Source organism: Lytechinus pictus, chromosome 10 (genome assembly GCF_037042905.1).
Source record: "Lytechinus pictus isolate F3 Inbred chromosome 10, Lp3.0, whole genome shotgun sequence".
NCBI lineage: Eukaryota > Metazoa > Echinodermata > Echinoidea > Temnopleuroida > Toxopneustidae > Lytechinus > Lytechinus pictus.
In genome coordinates, this window is record NC_087254.1 from 2763813 (window position 1) to 2781205 (window position 17393).

Below are 17393 nucleotides of genomic sequence, written 5' to 3' on the forward strand. Positions count from 1 at the left end.
AAAGATGGGGAAAAAAAGAAGGAAAGGAAAGAAAGGATACAGCATAACATACTAAATATAACATAGAAAATATCAAAATACTACCTATACATCTATTCTGAGGTGAGAAAAATATTTAAAATGAAAACAAATGGTAAAAGAATTAGATTATCGCCAAAAGTCATAAAATAAGGTAACCTTACTCCACTGATGGAAAGGAGCTGCACTGCTTTAGATTGTCAATGTCTCTAATGTGTTAGTTATAAGCTTTTTCTTGAGGCCACCAGCTGAGTCCTTTAACCCCGCGTAGATGAGTCCATCCACGGCCCACACCTTCTCCGCCTTCCCTGCTTGTCGGGCCGCATGGTATATTTGGTTTGACTGCTCTCCGCCCAACTATTGTTTAATTTATGAAAGTGTAAAATGGAATTACTTACCAGAAATACATTCACGTATTTACTAACGTTGATAAATTGATTTTCGCTAAACTCAACTATTTTCCCTTCGAGGGTCCCTTCTGCTACTGTTATTAAAGTTTCCTGCGCTTGTATCTCGGGCAATACCACCAGTATGATCAAATTTAAAACAGTAAAGAATTCGATTTTCAGACATGACGCCATGATTGCTTGTAGTTGTTATGTATAACACGCAATATACTTTAAGCAACAATGGTGTTGAAGTTCATATAATATGTATCTATATTTTTCCCCTCTTCATTTCACAGTACATGATTTCTCTGCGAATCTGGAGCGCATAGGTCCATTGCAAACCCTTTGTTACATTGAAAGATTCGCTGTTAACATGTCTCCCTTCTTTTTGCTTGATTGATGGACCGTGAAGGTTAAGCCAAACAGGTTTTAGAAGCCCAGGGTGCTCTTGATATGTGGTGTTCCCACGAGGTCGATTTTCTCATATTTTCCCTCATAATTGATTATTATTAAGCGCGACTTCAATTTCATTCATCCAATTCATTTATTTCATTAAAAAAACAGTCCTAATTATACAAACAAGCAGGGGCGGAAATCTTTCCCAAAAGGTAGGGGGGACATGGGGCTGGAAAAATTGACAAGCAAAAAAAAAAGGTTATCACCCAAAATGTAAGTTCATTTCGACCAAAATCAATTTGACAAGCAAAAAAAAAAAGTTATCACCCCAAACAAAGTAAGGTCATCTCGTCCAAGATCCATGTTTTATTTCGATTTTGAATGATGTATTTCCTTTCATCACAAAAGATCGAAAATAGTAGGGGGACATTGGATAACGGTGTCCCCTCTACTATTTTGAGTAGGGGGTACGCGTCCCCCTGTCTCCCATGGGACTTCCGCCCATGCAAACAATGTATCACGGTAATCTTTGGTGGGAGGATCATAAAAAGCACTTAAATGGCATGTTGGAAATGATCCTCATATAATTAAAACCAACTAAACGTCAAAGATCATGAGCTCTTTTATTTCACCAACTGGTTAGATGACTGGTTACGATTTAGCATTCTTATGGTCTGAGGTATATTTCAGTTGAGAGTGATAACTGACGTATTTAACATAATCGATAAAAACAGTGGACGGTGGTCCGGTTCAGTAAAAAAAAAAACTGTTTTACAACGGAGCCCTCGACGAATAAAAAGATACATAAACATGATAAAACAAATGCAGAACAAATACATGGTAAATGAATAAACAACAGAAAATTAATATAATGAAACAGATAACAAAGCATAAATCAAAATTGAAAACATAAACAAAAACACAAATATAAACGTAATTAAGTGTGGCTGCACGTGGTATACCCCCCCCCCTCCTCCCAAACTGGGCCAGGTTGTAAAGTTAGAGCATGTTTAAGAAAGTTTTGCAGAGTTTTTTGAAGTTATATATTTGTACAGACAATGGTAATTTATTGAAAATTTGCAGTGAATGACAATTATCTTTTTTTGTATTCAGATTTAGGGTATGGTATTTGTAGACGATTTGTGGCAGAATGTCTAGTATCATAAACATTGGGTCGTATAACAGATATTGGTTTTAAGTATTCTGGTGCAGAATCATTCCAAATTTTGTAAATTAGAAAACATTGTTGGTATTTAATCCTCTGTTCAACATCTTGATAAAAAAAGTACGAGAAAATCGGTCTCATGAGAAGAGCACCATGGGCCTCTTCCGATCTAAACCCTGTTTGGCTTAACCTTTACCGTACCTCACGCCGATATTTTAAAGAGGGAAAACATGTTTACAGGGAATCTTCTAATGGTAACAAAGGGCTGCGAGGGACCACGCACTCCAGATTTTCAGAGAAATCAATAAATGAAGAAATATATGTATATAGTAAATAGTGGTAGTAAATTACGAGCTGTGATTGGCTTGATTGGTACCACGTGACCTCCCTTCAAAAGTATTTTTTTTGGGTGAACCCCGTGTTAAATGAATGGTGAGAATATCGATTAATTTTTAATCGATATATTTGTATATCAATTCCCAACAGTAGTCTTTTTTTTTCATTTCCGATCGCAGATAGAAAAACAAATTTGCGTGGTTTAACCCTTGCTGCAGACGACAAATTTGGATTACCGATACCTTTTGTGTGTGAGAATATTGGACACATTGTCTGTCAATTTATCATTGATCAACCATCGAGTGATCTATTTTTATAGTAAATAGTGACCATTCTCTCATACAATTTTACTTTAACTCGGCCTTCGGCCTCGGTGAAATAAACCTGTACTCTGGATAACTTTATATTTGTCGTACATAATTATAATCCAGTATATTGTACTTTACACACACTTTACTTTGCACACTATTCTTGATGATTCATGGAAAACCTTATGCAAAAGTTGGAAGGGTTCATCACACAATCAATAAATCCATAGGTTGTATAAAGAACATAAAAGGGTTCCTTGTCCAGAACGAAAACGACTCTAAAGGATTGTTTAGAAGCCTTTTCTCCTTCGAAGAACCTTTAACGTTCCGTATGATAAAGTCAGCACTCATTTTAAGGATTGAAATACAAGCTGAAAGACATATTAAATAAAAAAAGAGTATGTCACAAAATAAATTTGTGTTCACTTTTTAAAATCCTTAACTTGTAAAAGCTTATTCATCATTTTTATTTTTTCTGGCGATAATCATTATCAGTACGTAGATTTTGATATATGAATAATTTACCTAATGGTTGAATCTCACAGGAAAAGCCAATGACTTAAAGGACGACAATAGTTTGCATTTTGTAGCTCAGAAGCTCATTCAATAAGTCGTCTATTCGAAGAGAACTCGAGACAAATTATCTGACCAAACCTAAAACTTTTTATAGTTACTTCCGATATAGGGATACTGTATAGTTGTTGGTATTTGTATTCATTTAATGTCCACTCAGGTGTGAACGCACTTCGATTTTTTAAAATAAAATTTTAAGATTGTTTTTAATAAAATTCCACGGGTATCAATGTTACAGTGCTATACAAGATATCCCTTGTGATAAGAAATATAAGAGGAAAAATCTTATGGACATTTTAAATATTCATTCATTTCGTTTTGGTTGTGATTCGAAGCATGTAGTTGCTAAACGACCATATTTATTTTCTAATTTTCGAGGGCGTTTTCAACCTTTTCGCAGACAGTGGATGATTAACACAATAAAAACAGTAACCATATTTTGTATTGCTCATACACATAGGACATATAATTTTTTGTTTTTACTTTTATGAATTTGAAAATGATAAGCGAGGCACGTATAAATGGAAAGAACGGAAATTTGTTTCACGATATTTTTTGTTATTCTAGCTACATGTTAAACAGAAGGGTGAAAACACTTATAGGAGAAAGAAACCCTGGGAATAAATTGGCTTGTATGAAAAACAAAAAAAAGAAACAAATCAATGAAAGTTAGAGAAAAAATTAAGACAATAACATGACAATGGGAATGTCGAAATCACTCATTGTAAGGAGATCATCCCAATAAAAACGCATTCGAAATGTGTGATGTCACTCTTGTACAACTCTGCTATGATTTTTCTAAATATTTTCTGGAATTATCACTTTTATAAAGTATCCATATATCAGTGTTTTTTTTTTCAGGGGAGGACTATCTTACGAGATGTTTCATAACATATTTCATGGACAAAGAGCTTGTACTATCATTAAAATGAGCGAAAATTATATATATTTTAGTACAGTGTAAAAGAAAGGGCGATTTGTACTTCTGTGACATCACAAATCTTTGCTGCATTACAATGGGAGAATTCCCATATCATTAGTGATTTCGACATTTTAATGCTCATAACCTTAAAATTGTTTGTTCGATTGTTCTCAACTTTCGTTGATCTTCCTCTCTGATTTTTCTGTTTTCATACAAGCTAACTTGTTCAATGGGTTTCATTCTCCTTCAAACCTTCCCATATTTACTGATTTCTAAAAAAAAAGATAAAAGGGGAATCTAAACGTCATAATAAAATAGTGTGTATGACAGGGGAAAATTGGGCAAAATAGAAGGATCAAATAGAAATTGGACAAGGAATGAGAAAGTTCTGGTTTTTTAAAACTAGATTGTGTAGATTTCAAATTGGTAAATGATGACCTATGGTATGAAAAAATCATATTGGCTCGTTAGTCATAATAGTAGAAGAGGGTCACCTCCCCCTCGCATAACGGTCAGGACAGACCTCCCTCCCACCCTGAAAGCTCAACGTGGCCACCTTGCCGAAATTGCTTACAAGTTGCGAAAGGAAAAAAACCAATCTACAAGAATAAAGTTACAAGGTGCTAAAATCGTCCTCCAATGGAAGGAAAAAGGTACGACTACATGGAACCCCTACAGAGATTGAGCAACATCAACGTTACAACAGGTGATATGACTCTTTCTTCCCCATTTTTCTAATGTATCGATACTTTACTGAATGACTGAATGATACATCGCCTTTCCCTTTCCCTTTCCGAAAACGGACGTTTTATTTTTGTTCATACCAAATGCCTTTCGGATAGAACGACCCCTGATCTCCATTTGTAAATGTACTATGCTTAAATTTGAAATTATTATCATATTGTTTTCCATTTTAGTCCTTTCTGTAATTTCAAAGTTATCGGCACTGACAAAATCTGCTTCTATTGAAGTTTCCTGCGGAAAAATATAATTATTTTTCTTCAAAACATGTTGGAAAAAAGAAGAAATATTTATGCAATGTGTACAACACACATTTTTAATACCTGATATTCAATATTTTGGATACATATGATCATAACTTTGTAAAAAGTCACGTACAGTATATGTAAACGAGAAAATAAAAAGCCACAAAAGTGCTTCCCATACAGTATTTGTATTTACTTTTCTCTGATTCACCGATTTTTTTTCCACCATACTAACCACAGCTGTACTTGGACTGATCATGCATCGCTGTAATGTCAAATTATATTCCTCGCAAATGTAAAAAAAAAAAAAAATGAATACATGTATATCTTTTGACATATTAGATACATTCGAAAAAAAGGAAACAAGGAAATGTATAGAGGAGTAAAACATAAATTTTGACTCTGGGTTTTTAATATAACAAACCATCCTCATACATGATGAAGCATGTTTTTATCAATTACACTTCATAGTTTTCATTAGGCATACTTCAATTCTGAAGGCTGATAAAGTGCCTGCCCTTAAATAATATAACTGAATGAGAAGTTTAGTAATATCCTATTTATGTATATTTGTATTTAACCGTGTACTTTGCCAATTTGGTTAAAAATTATTCTCAATGCGGAATATATTTACTCAATTGATTACCACTTATCTCAATTTGTCTCTTTTGTATCATATACCTCTAGAATCTTTGCAAACCTTATACTAAAATTAGAGGTATTTTAACCAATTCACTTTAAATGTAATCCCATTTGCTTGATTGAGCATTGAATGAGATTGTAATTAACACAAGTATTTTAAACGGTTCGTTTGAAATGTAATCCCTATTGTCGTTCTATGATTGTTGTGTTAATACCGTTGGTCATGCGTGAACTGACGCGTGCCTGCTTAGAGTGATATGTGGCTTACACTAATTTATGTTTGAATGGTATACGAGCTTTGCCATAAACTCTATAATTGAAAACACGCATGCGTCATAAGGTCTTGTCAGTGAGGGTGTGGCTACGCATGCGTGTAAGCGACTCGTATGACAATTAGGTTAAAAAATATTCTCAATGCTGAATAATTTCACTCGATTGATTACTACTTATCTCTAATTTGTCAGGGTTTTCTTTTGCATCAGTTATACCTTGGTCACATTTGCTCTACGGCGGCCGTACGGCGAGTCGAAAACAGCTGTTTTAACTTTTTTTTTTCAAAGTACATACATGGTTTGAATTTAAATGAATAAAACGGCTGTTTTCGACTCGCCGTAGAACAAATGTGACCAAGGCATTAAGTACCTCTATAATCTTTACAAACCTTAGTACTGCAGACCAGAGGTATTATCCTATTCTTGTGGTAATTGCATTATTTATAGTTCACCATCTCAACTATTTCAACCAATTCGCTGGAAATGTAATCCCATTTGCTTGATCGAGCAATGAATGAGACTGTAATTAACACAAGTATTTTAAACGGTTCGTTTGAAATGTAAAATCACTGTTGGGCTATGCTTGTTGTGGATACCGTTGGTCATGCATGAACTTACGCTTGCATGCTTTACATGTACATATACATCACTCTCTGATCAGATTGGGGTGTGGCTTATCGTCAATTTATGTTTTAATGGTATAGGTACGAGCCTTGCCACAAACTCTATAATTGAAAACACGCATGCGCCAAAACGTCTTGTAAGTGAGCAGTGCACAGGGTGTGGCTACACGTGCGTGTACGCCGTACTCAAATGTTCGCTAGGACAGGCATGCATCTACTTCTCACAATTCACACTGATCTATTATGTTGATTATAATGCGGAATGCATTCAGTCATTAGGAAACCGCTTTATCCTCAAAATTTTCTTGGTATCGTTTAGTCATCCTGTCACTTTGTATGCCTGCACTGGCCTACATCATGTACACGTACTATCTGATCAGAGGGAGTGGCTATTCCTATCCTTGATAATTATACAAGACGCATACCTACAGTGCCGGCCGCGGGAAACGTCACAGTGCCCCCTAGGGCGAACGCGTTAGCCCGTTGCGGACATTTGAGGGGAGCGGACGAGGGAAGACGCCCGCGTCCGCTCCCCTAGGACATGAGTGCCCTAGGGGAGCGCCCGAGGATAGTGCCCGCGTCTATCTTAGGGTGTTTCCCTAGGATGTTCGGCCGTGCATTCTTGGTCGAAAGAGGAGGTCTGATTTGACACATTCGTTCAAGACTGCATGTGATTTTTATCTCATATCAAGCATAAGTTTTCGATAATTTATCGTGGATAAAATCTGTTATGAAAATTACAAAGTTTTGGGTTGATAACTGGGATTTTAGGCTTTTCACCGAATTACTTATTGTGTTCGATTACACACTGGCACCAGCGTAAAGGGTCCTTTCCTATACATGTATATGAATATTCTCCCGTGGTGTCCGTTATTTCATTCACTGACATGGTTAGTCGTGATAAATGAGTTTCTGACGAAGGAGCAGGTATTTGTCGATGTTGACCCTACATTCCTAGTCCTAGAACTATTTACTCTATTCTTTCCCTACATGGTCATCCTTTTTTATATACCCTGACATGCCTTTCAGGCGCGGATCTACGAGATGCAGATAAAAGGGAGAAGAAGAAAGCAAAAATGAAAGAAAAGGCGAAAATGAAGGGATGGATTGAAGACGAGAAGGAAAGAGATAAGAAAAATAGAAAAAGTGAGAATAGGGGAAAGGGGAGAAAGAGAAAATAGAGGGGGGGGGGGCGAAGAGGAGAAAGAGGGAGAGGGGGTAAAGAAAATAAATAATGAAAAGGTGAAATGGAGAAGAAAACAGAGGGGATAAAAAAGGGAAGGTGAGGCAGAAAGAAAAGAGGGAAAAGGAGAAAAGGAAAATAGAATGAAAATCGAAGGGGAGAAGAAGAGACAAAGGAAGAAAAGGAAGGACAGAATGAGAAAGAGAGAATGATAAGGAGGGGGAAATTAAATAAAATGAAGAAGGGAGACATAATAAAATGGAGTAAAAAAGCGAAAAAGGGAAGAGAAGGAAGGGCGCAGGAAAAGGTAAGAAGTACAGGGGACAATAGAAGTGGGACTTAAGAAAAAGTAGAGGAAAAGAGACAAAGTAGGAAGAAAAAATTGGGAATTTGTCCAGATTTTCATGTCAGAAAATACGTTAGTAACTCGCATCTGCCCATTTTTACGCTGATGACAAGTATTGAACATTCTTGCGCTCAATCTTGTAATTATTTTCTCTCACCATGCTCACAATTTCCTGCTCTCGTTGCATCAATTAAAAACTTGTCCCGAATTAACATCCGTCATTCAAGAAAGAAGAAAGAAAAATGAAAGAAAAAGGCAGAAAGGAAGGGATGGAGGGAAAATGAGAAGGAAATAGAAAAAGTGAGATAAGCAGAAGGGAGCGAAGAAACGAAGGGGAAAGGGGAGAAAGAGAAAATAGAGGGGGCTTATTGTTTCATGGTAATATGGATACCATATAGTTCTGCAGTACTTAGTTATGAAACTTGTTTTACTCAGTAATGCTCACGCGTGATGATTAAAAGGATTTTCGACTATATAAAGGTGAACCGGGACGGGGCTTTCATTCTTTAACTTGGCTTGACTGACTCCTTTGTTCCCCCAAAAGAATTGTCAGGTTTGATAGTTAGCGTTTGCGTGAGCACCCACCAAAACTCGTAACAAAAGAAAAGAATGGTTTGTATAGCTGCTCCATTCTTGCTTTGTCGGCAAGTGGTAATCAATTCGTTAAGTACCCATTCCACACACTACGTCATAGTAGCTTTCGAAAACATACTTTTACTAGGGTATGTGTTTAAACATCGAAGCTAAATGCGCTAGAAATTTTTTAAATAGTTACATTATGTAAATAGCTTTTGTTGCTTTGCTCTGAAGCGCATTGAGCATCCAATCAAGATGGAAAGTGCGCTTTACAAATGCCATGTATTATTATTTTTAGCTGCCATATTACACTGAATTCTGTATTATACCAAGTTGTGACTTGGTTTTATCATTCCAATTCATATAACAAAGTATATTTCTTCCTTCTTCTCATTTCTTATTTCCACCACTTTCATCTCTTCCCAATTCGAATATCTACCAATGTAACTTAAAAACCGCAATAGAGTGCAGGTAATGTAATCAGATGTTTTAGCAAAAAGATAAATCTGTTCCGTCTGTTACATTTAGGTAAATGTATACTTTTTATAGGGCGAGGGTTTTAGAGATTCGATTTGAACCGAAATGAAAAGAACATCCTCATTTATTGTTGTTAACGCATCAACAAATTAATCCCCCCCCCCCATTTCTATGAACATCCTGTCATAAATTGGGAAGCGGATGTGATCAAAAGAGATCAAAGGTGTGGGCGGGGAGCAAGACTCTACCAGACTGTTGACAATAACAAAAGACCCAAATAACAAATCGATGAGCACAACCAGTTTTGCTGGTGTTCGCTTTTTGCACGTCTACTTTGTATGATCTTGGTCATACTAGTATTCGTTTTCACGTACCTTTCATTCCCTTTATTAGGGTTTTATCAACCATGTCAACGAATTGACGATCCCAATATTGACCGCATGTTTGTTTTAACATAATGAGAATTCGCAAATGCCCTTGATATTCATAATTCTGTTTTATTTTAAGTTTGTCATTAATGTTTGTTAACATTCACTCTGTTAATAACTTGTCAATTTTGATTTACAAAAAAAATCAAGTCTGCTTATTAATGTCTTTTGTCTATTTTAATTATTTTTTGTTGTTGATATGCCTTTCTTTCTTCTTTCCTGATTCCACCCTGTGCACCCCGTTAAAACTCAAGGAAGAATGTTTCAAATGTTTTCTAGTTCTTACACTGTTCATAATAAGGAGATGGGATTAGGTGTAAAGTTCACGCTGGAGAGGAATGGGTACGTATGGAGAGAAAAAAAATTATCACAAAAGATAAAGAATTGATCTCCATGACATTAAATCACAATTGTGTCCTATTTTTTTAACAAGTTTGTATGATACATGTATGCCTCCCACGTAAGGCGTAAGGAAAATAAGTTTACCTAATGCATCAAATTAGATTAATTGATTAGATTCATTGCGGTAAATGAAAAACAATAAATTCGATGTTCCAGCAAGGGTGACCAGATTTCACAAAATTAAATACGGGACAATCGACAAAGCACTATGTACCATCGGATCGACCGAGCCAGGCCAAAAAATCAACAAAAAGGCTACACAATGTTAGACTTGTTAACAAAATATATTAAGAAAGGGGAAGGGAGGGTGAGCGGAAGAAACAAAAGAAAAAAAAATGAGGAAACAAGAAATGAATTAAGAGGAAAGAAAAAAATAAGGAAAAATTAAAAGGAAAAAAGTTTGAATAAAAGGATGAAAGAAATAATAAAAGACAGATAACAGTTTCCGTCATTACTTGAAATGAATAAAGAAAGAAAGAATTAAAATAAAGGAAGGGAAGATGAATAAATGTGTGAAAGAAAAAACATAAGGAGAGAAAAGAGAAAAGTAAGAAAAATGGAGGAAAAGAGAAAGAAAGAAAGAAAAAGAATTCCTTCATTATTTGAAAGAAACAAAGACAGAAGAAAACATGAAGGAAGGAAGAAAGGAAAGAGGGAATAAGGGAAAACAGAAATGAAAAAATGAAAGAAAAGAAAACAAATAACATAAAAAAAAAAATCTAGAATAGATTCTGATCACGCTAGTTTAAAAATATAATGGTCTATCACAACATAACCAAAGTACAATGCACATGTAAACATAATGCAATGTACGTACCCTAGGGTACCCGAGGATAAGTGTAAGTGCGGGCACGGCCAATATTATATAGCACGCAGGAAACTGCGGGCGCGGCTAAACACCCTAGGGGGCTCCCCTTGAATACCCTCGGTTAGACGCAAAAGCCCCCTAGGGTGTTTGCGTGCTCGGGCGTGACGTTTCCTGCGGCCGGCACTGTATCCTAGTATTCTACTGATTCATCCGGTATGCAGGGTATTTAATTGATAACTGATGGAAACTTTGTAAGAAAAAATATTTTGCGTTCAATTCTTATATGAAAACACGTATGTTCTCAAAGTATCTGGTCAGAGAGGGTGTGGCTCTACCATGTATACATACATGATCAATCTCTATCTATTATGATCCTTGATCGAAATGCTCGATCGCGGAGGCATTGGTTGGTTTTATAATATGCATAACTGATTACAATGACTTATTTATTATGTTAATTTTAAACTTGTGTACCCGCATATACACCATGTACATGTAGTGTCTGATCAGAGGAGGTGTGGTTATCCTTTACCATGTTTACATGATCAAGCACTGTGAATCCACGTGTCTGATCAGGGAGGGCATGGCTCCTTCATGCATGATGAATTGTATTGTACCTGCACATGCATTATCAATCTATATCCATTATTCATGTTATTATACTCGACTGAAGTGCTCGATAGGGAAGGCTTGGGCCGATTTTACAATATGCGTAACCGATAACATTTATTTTGTTTGATATGTAAATTTCAACTTGTCTATCGGCATACACCAATTACATGCAGTATCCGATCGGAAGGGGAGTGGCTATTTCATGAATGATCAATGTATACTACTGTATACGCCCGTCCAGAGTAGTTTATTGTTACACTCCTGAAATGCTGAATTAAGAATAACTCTTGTTAAAAGCATTCTACACATTTTTGTTTTGCTTTAAAGAACCGTATAGGTATAATTATTTGGCTTGTTCTCTCATGATCTTAATTTGTGCGCCAAAATAATCATCCTGGAATTACAATGACATTTTTATGCTGGCAGATAATGCTTAGTAACGAATTCTTTATTCATTTTTAACCATACTCATTGAAATGCTTGATTGGACAAGCATGGATTGAATTCTCAATGTACAATGACAATTTAATTGATCCACTGAACATGTCGATTACATCATTCAGTTAATAGGAAACCATTCTATCGTATTTTTTTGTATCGTCTTATTAATACCTTGGTCACATTTGTTCTACGGCGGCCGTACGGCGAGTCGAAAACAGCCGTTTTATTCATTTTTATTTAAACCACCTATATGTAGCTAGTACAAAAAAATGTTAAAACGGCTGTCTTCGACTCGCCGTACGGCCGCCGTAGAACAAATGTGACCAAGGTATAACTTGTTAATCACTGTAAACAGCCATCCCAAGGATTAGATGATTCCCCCTCTCTTTAATGTATTGGGTGGAATTTACAATATGCATAGTCATTGCATTGATTTGTTTAACATGTTAATTACATCTTGTTCCCCCGCATACACCATGCACATGTAGTGTGTGATCAAAGGGGGTGTGGCTATTCCATGCATGATCAACGTATACCTAAACAAGTACTACTACGCCTGGAATTTAGATTATTTCATTGGTAATTGACATGATGGATGTGAGCTTTATAAAATTTCTTATTATTTTGCAAATCAGTCCTAATATGAAAACACGCAGGTACCCAAGTATCTGGTCAGAGTGGGCGGGGTTATACATGCATGATCAATCTCTATCATGACATAAGACTTGAATGTTCAATAGGGGAACGGACGGGTTGATTTCACACTGTGTAAACCAATTATATTGATTTGTTAAATAAGCTAAACTCAATTTGTATGCCTATACACACATGTACATGCGCTGCCTGATCAGAGGAGGCGTGGCTATTCCATGCATGATTGACACCCCTTTATGTTGAATACACGCGCGACTGATCGGGTATTCAAGGCTGATTGATAAGCGCTTTTGAAACAAACTTCGTAATTCCCCAGGACAGGCCCATGCGCATAATTATCCATATTTATTACACTTGCACACATACATCCACGTACTAGTATCTGATCAGGGAGGGCGTGGCTATTCAACTTTAGACCTACTGCGTTAATACATGGAGTTAATGGAGTGATTTACCATGCCAACAGTAATATACATTAGATCTTTTATTATTAATACAGATCCGTAGGCATATTTTGGGTTTGCTCTTTATTCATTTGTATGTAATCATTCATTATTTATATGTAATTATTTCAACTCTTGTATATATGTTCTTAGGTGGCAGAGCTCTGCCGTAGTGCTTCCTATATTGTATATGCTGACCAAGATGGGTCTTGTTATTTTTGTAGACATATTTTTCATTTATATTAACTGCACATCAGCACCACAGTTACACATGAATATACACACAAGCACTATCACACGCACCTTCACCACAAGCACGCTCGCAGTATATCCCTTACATAATCGCCGGTACTTTACATTATATCAATTTTGATGGATTCACTCTCTTTTATTCCTGATAATTTAATAGAAAATTCACACAACAGTAAATATTACACACCTCAAGAATTTAATAACATATTTAATAATAATCATGATATTTCTCTTTTACATGCAAATTTAAGAAGTCTGAATAGAAACTTCGGATATTTTGAAAATCTCTTACACACGTTAAACAATTTTAAATTTTCTGTTATTGGTATTAGCGAGACATGGTTACACGAAAATTCCCCAGATTTGTTTAATTTACCAGATTATAAGCTGATTAGGGCAGACCGCAATGGGAAAAGAGGCGGAGGGGTAGCCTTCTATATTGCCGAAAAACTGAAATTTAAGATCCGTTCCGACGTGAAACTTTTACATGCTGAATCTTTGTTTATTGAAATTGAAAACACAGAATTTAAAAATGTCGTCATAGGTTTAATTTATAGACCACCAGGTTTTAATTTTGATTCATTTTATGAGGAAACAGAGCAATATCTCCATATAATAAGTAATGAAAATAAAAACTGTTTTATTATTGGTGATTTTAATATCAATTTCTTACCCTCAATCGACAATAATAAATCAAACAATTTCATAAAACTAATGTACTCATTCGGCTTCAATTCATTCATAAATAATCCCACTAGAATCAACCAAAATTCATCAACTCAAATTGACAACATTTTTTCCAACGTACATAACATGAACAACAAAATGATAGGAGGAATTCTATGCTCTGAAGTTTCAGACCACTTACCAATATTTCTAACTTGTGATTTAAAACTACCACACCTCAAAACATTTAACCAACATATATATAGAAGAGAATCTAAACGTAATATTGAATTATTGAAACAAGACTTAACAATTGAGGAATGGGAGGATGTCTATAATGAAGTTGGAGCAAACACATCTTATAATCGCTTTAATGATAAATTACAACATTATTACGATAAGAATATCCTCATAGGTAGAATGAAAAATAATCGAAAAAAGACCCCCAAACATCCCTGGATAACAAAAGGTATATTGAAATCAATACATACACGTAATCGCCTTTACAAGTCACATTTACACAAACCGTCCGAAGCTAACTTAAAAACATATAAAGTATATCGAAACAAATTGACAAAATTAATTCGTATATCACGTAAAATGTATTACGCGAATAGAGTAAAGAATGCCAGTTCAAACACTAATGCAACTTGGAAAATCATTAAAGAGGTAATGGGAACAAAGACAGATTCCCCTCCTACTGATGATATGACTCTTAACGGTTTTAAAATTGACTCTTCCCTTCAAGCAAATTCATTTAATTCATTTTTCACAAATATCGGACCCGAACTTTCAAGCAAAATTAATAGCCCTAATGCGCGTTTTACCGACTATCTCCCCGAACCTAATCCACACTCTATATTTTTTAACCCTACGGACCCAACTGAAATTATCAATATTACACGGTCTCTTAACAGTTCAAAATCGCATGGACATGATAGAATTAGTATGTCTCTTTTAAAAGAAATAATTCACCCACTTGCTAATCCTCTTAGTAACATTTTTAATAAATCATTATCACAAGGAGTTTTTCCTGACTTATTCAAAATCGCCAAAGTCAATCCAATTTTCAAAAAAGACAATCCTCATGAAATTAATAATTATCGCCCCATTTCTCTTCTCCCAACTATATCAAAAATCTTAGAAAAAACAGTATATAACAGACTTTATAAATTCATCAGCAAACACAATCTGCTAAATTCTAATCAATATGGCTTTAGGAAAAATTACTCAACAAACTTGGCTTTAATCCAAATCTATGATAAAATTGCAAACGCCATTGCTAATAAAGAACATGTCATTGGCATATTTTGTGACCTTAGTAAGGCATTTGATACACTTAATCACGACATTCTACTCTCAAAACTTAATTATTATGGCGTACGAGGTCAATCCCTCCTTTGGTTTAAAGATTACTTAAGAAATCGAAAACAATACGTCGCATTTAATGGTTATGACTCTGACTCACTTTTAGTTCGTTGTGGTGTCCCTCAAGGCTCCATATTAGGCCCACTATTATTTTTACTATATATCAATGACATTATTAATACATCATCCATTTTATCTTTTGTATTATTCGCTGACGACACAAATATTTTTTTTTCTCATACAAATCCTACTTCGTTATACAATATTTTAAATCATGAAATAAACAAAGTATCACAGTGGTTCAAAGCTAACAAATTATCTTTGAACACACAAAAAACTCACTACATATATTTTAAACATCACTCTCATATTTCTAACACTCAATTTCACCTACAGATTGACGGCAAGTCATTAGAACGGAAAACTCACTCTAAATTTTTAGGGGTTATCATAGATGAAGCTTTATCTTGGAATGAGCATCTGCACCATATTACAATGCGTATTTCGAGAAGCATTGGAATTATTTCTAAGTTAAAATTTATTTTGCCTCTTAAAACTTTATTCCTATTGTACAATTCCTTAGTACTCCCGTATATTAATTATTGTAACGTTGTTTGGGCTAATTGTGGCTCAACAAAGCTGACTTCTATTTTCAAATTACAAAAGAGAGTTATTCGCATTTGTACAGGATCTCATTACTTGGCTCACACTGATCCATTATTTTTCAAACAGAAAACACTAAAAGTTGCCGACTTGTATACTCTTCAAGTAGCTATCATTATGTTTAAGTATATTAATAACCTACTCCCTTCGTCTTTTGATGATATGTTTAAGTTCAATAGTTCTGTTCATACCTACCCAACTCGTACATCTGGAAACTTTCATCTCACAAACCCCAGACTGTCAATTACCTCTAAATCAATTCGACATCATGGTCCAGACATTTGGAATAATCTTGCAGAAAATATTAAATCTTGTTCCACTTTATACTCTTTAAAATCAACTGTTAAAAGAAATATCATTCGATCTTATTCATCCCAACCTTCAAATTAATCCTCATTTACCACTATAAATTAAATAAAAAATATAAATTATACAGCTATCTTCTGCACCCGCACCTGCACCTGCATTGCACCCACTTGTTCAGTAATTATACCAATCATAGTCACGAACCCTTTTTATGAGGCCGCCATCAATTACAAGCTTAACCGCTCACGATGGCGGTCTCCTGCGTTCATTAAATTTTGTTAATGTTCCTTTTTTATTATCAAAATATATATGCCCACACCATTTTTTCCCCTTCAAATTATGTATTATGTTTATATTGTATGCATTATGAATTATTTTGTATATTACAAACAATGTAAATATTTATGATAATGTATTGTGAACGCAGAAATAAAAATAAAACAAACAAAACAAAACAAATAATAGAAGATGAGGTTTAAGCCCCTTTCACAATTCTGTGCAACATATATTTTTATTGTGACCAAGTGATTGCAAACGATCGCACGAGCAATTGTGAAAGCCCCGTCAATAATCATGATAGAAGAGGGTCGCCAGTCATAGTAGTAGAAGAGCGTCGCCAGTTATGATAGTAGAAGAGGATATAGCCAGCAGGGGCGTCTCTAGGACTTTTCAAGCATGTCAAGTGGGGGGGGGGGCAGTGGCGGACTGTGACCCGGAGGAGACAATTGATTGGAGGGGCACTGTATCGTTTGTGAACAATGCTTGCCCCTCCAATCCTTTGTCTCCTCCGGGTCACGGTCCGCCACTGGGGGGGGGGGGGGTGTGGAGGCTCTGATTACCGACAAATATCGGTACCGATTACCGACGTCCGGAGACCATGCGTCATGCTAGGGTTCCTCATTTTCCTTAGTCACATTTTTTCCGTCATACCTAAAGGCAGTTCCAGCTTTAATTAATAGGGGAAGGGGCGAAAAATACGAAAAATATTTTCAATCACAGTTTCCCCGTCGCGGGGTTAGTCCTATCAGTCCAACAGCCCTGCGCTTGCGTAACAGACTATTTATGATTTTTCCAACATCTCAGACTCCGCATCTTTAATTATTTAATCAAAACCTCGTCTACCCTGTCTCCTTCTCTC

At 35.6% G+C, this 17393-nt stretch overlaps 1 long non-coding RNA gene across 1 annotated transcript; it reads right to left on the reverse strand.

Annotated features, from left to right (window-relative positions):
* Positions 1–15498: 15498 nt before the first annotated feature.
* On the reverse strand, positions 15499–16554 carry LOC135155603 (uncharacterized). Its single transcript, XR_010294738.1, has 2 exons — positions 16215–16554; positions 15499–16130 (listed from the first exon to the last, which is right to left on the reverse strand). It is a non-coding gene; the product is annotated as an uncharacterized LOC135155603 (long non-coding RNA).
* Between the last annotated feature and the right edge of the window lie 839 nt (positions 16555–17393).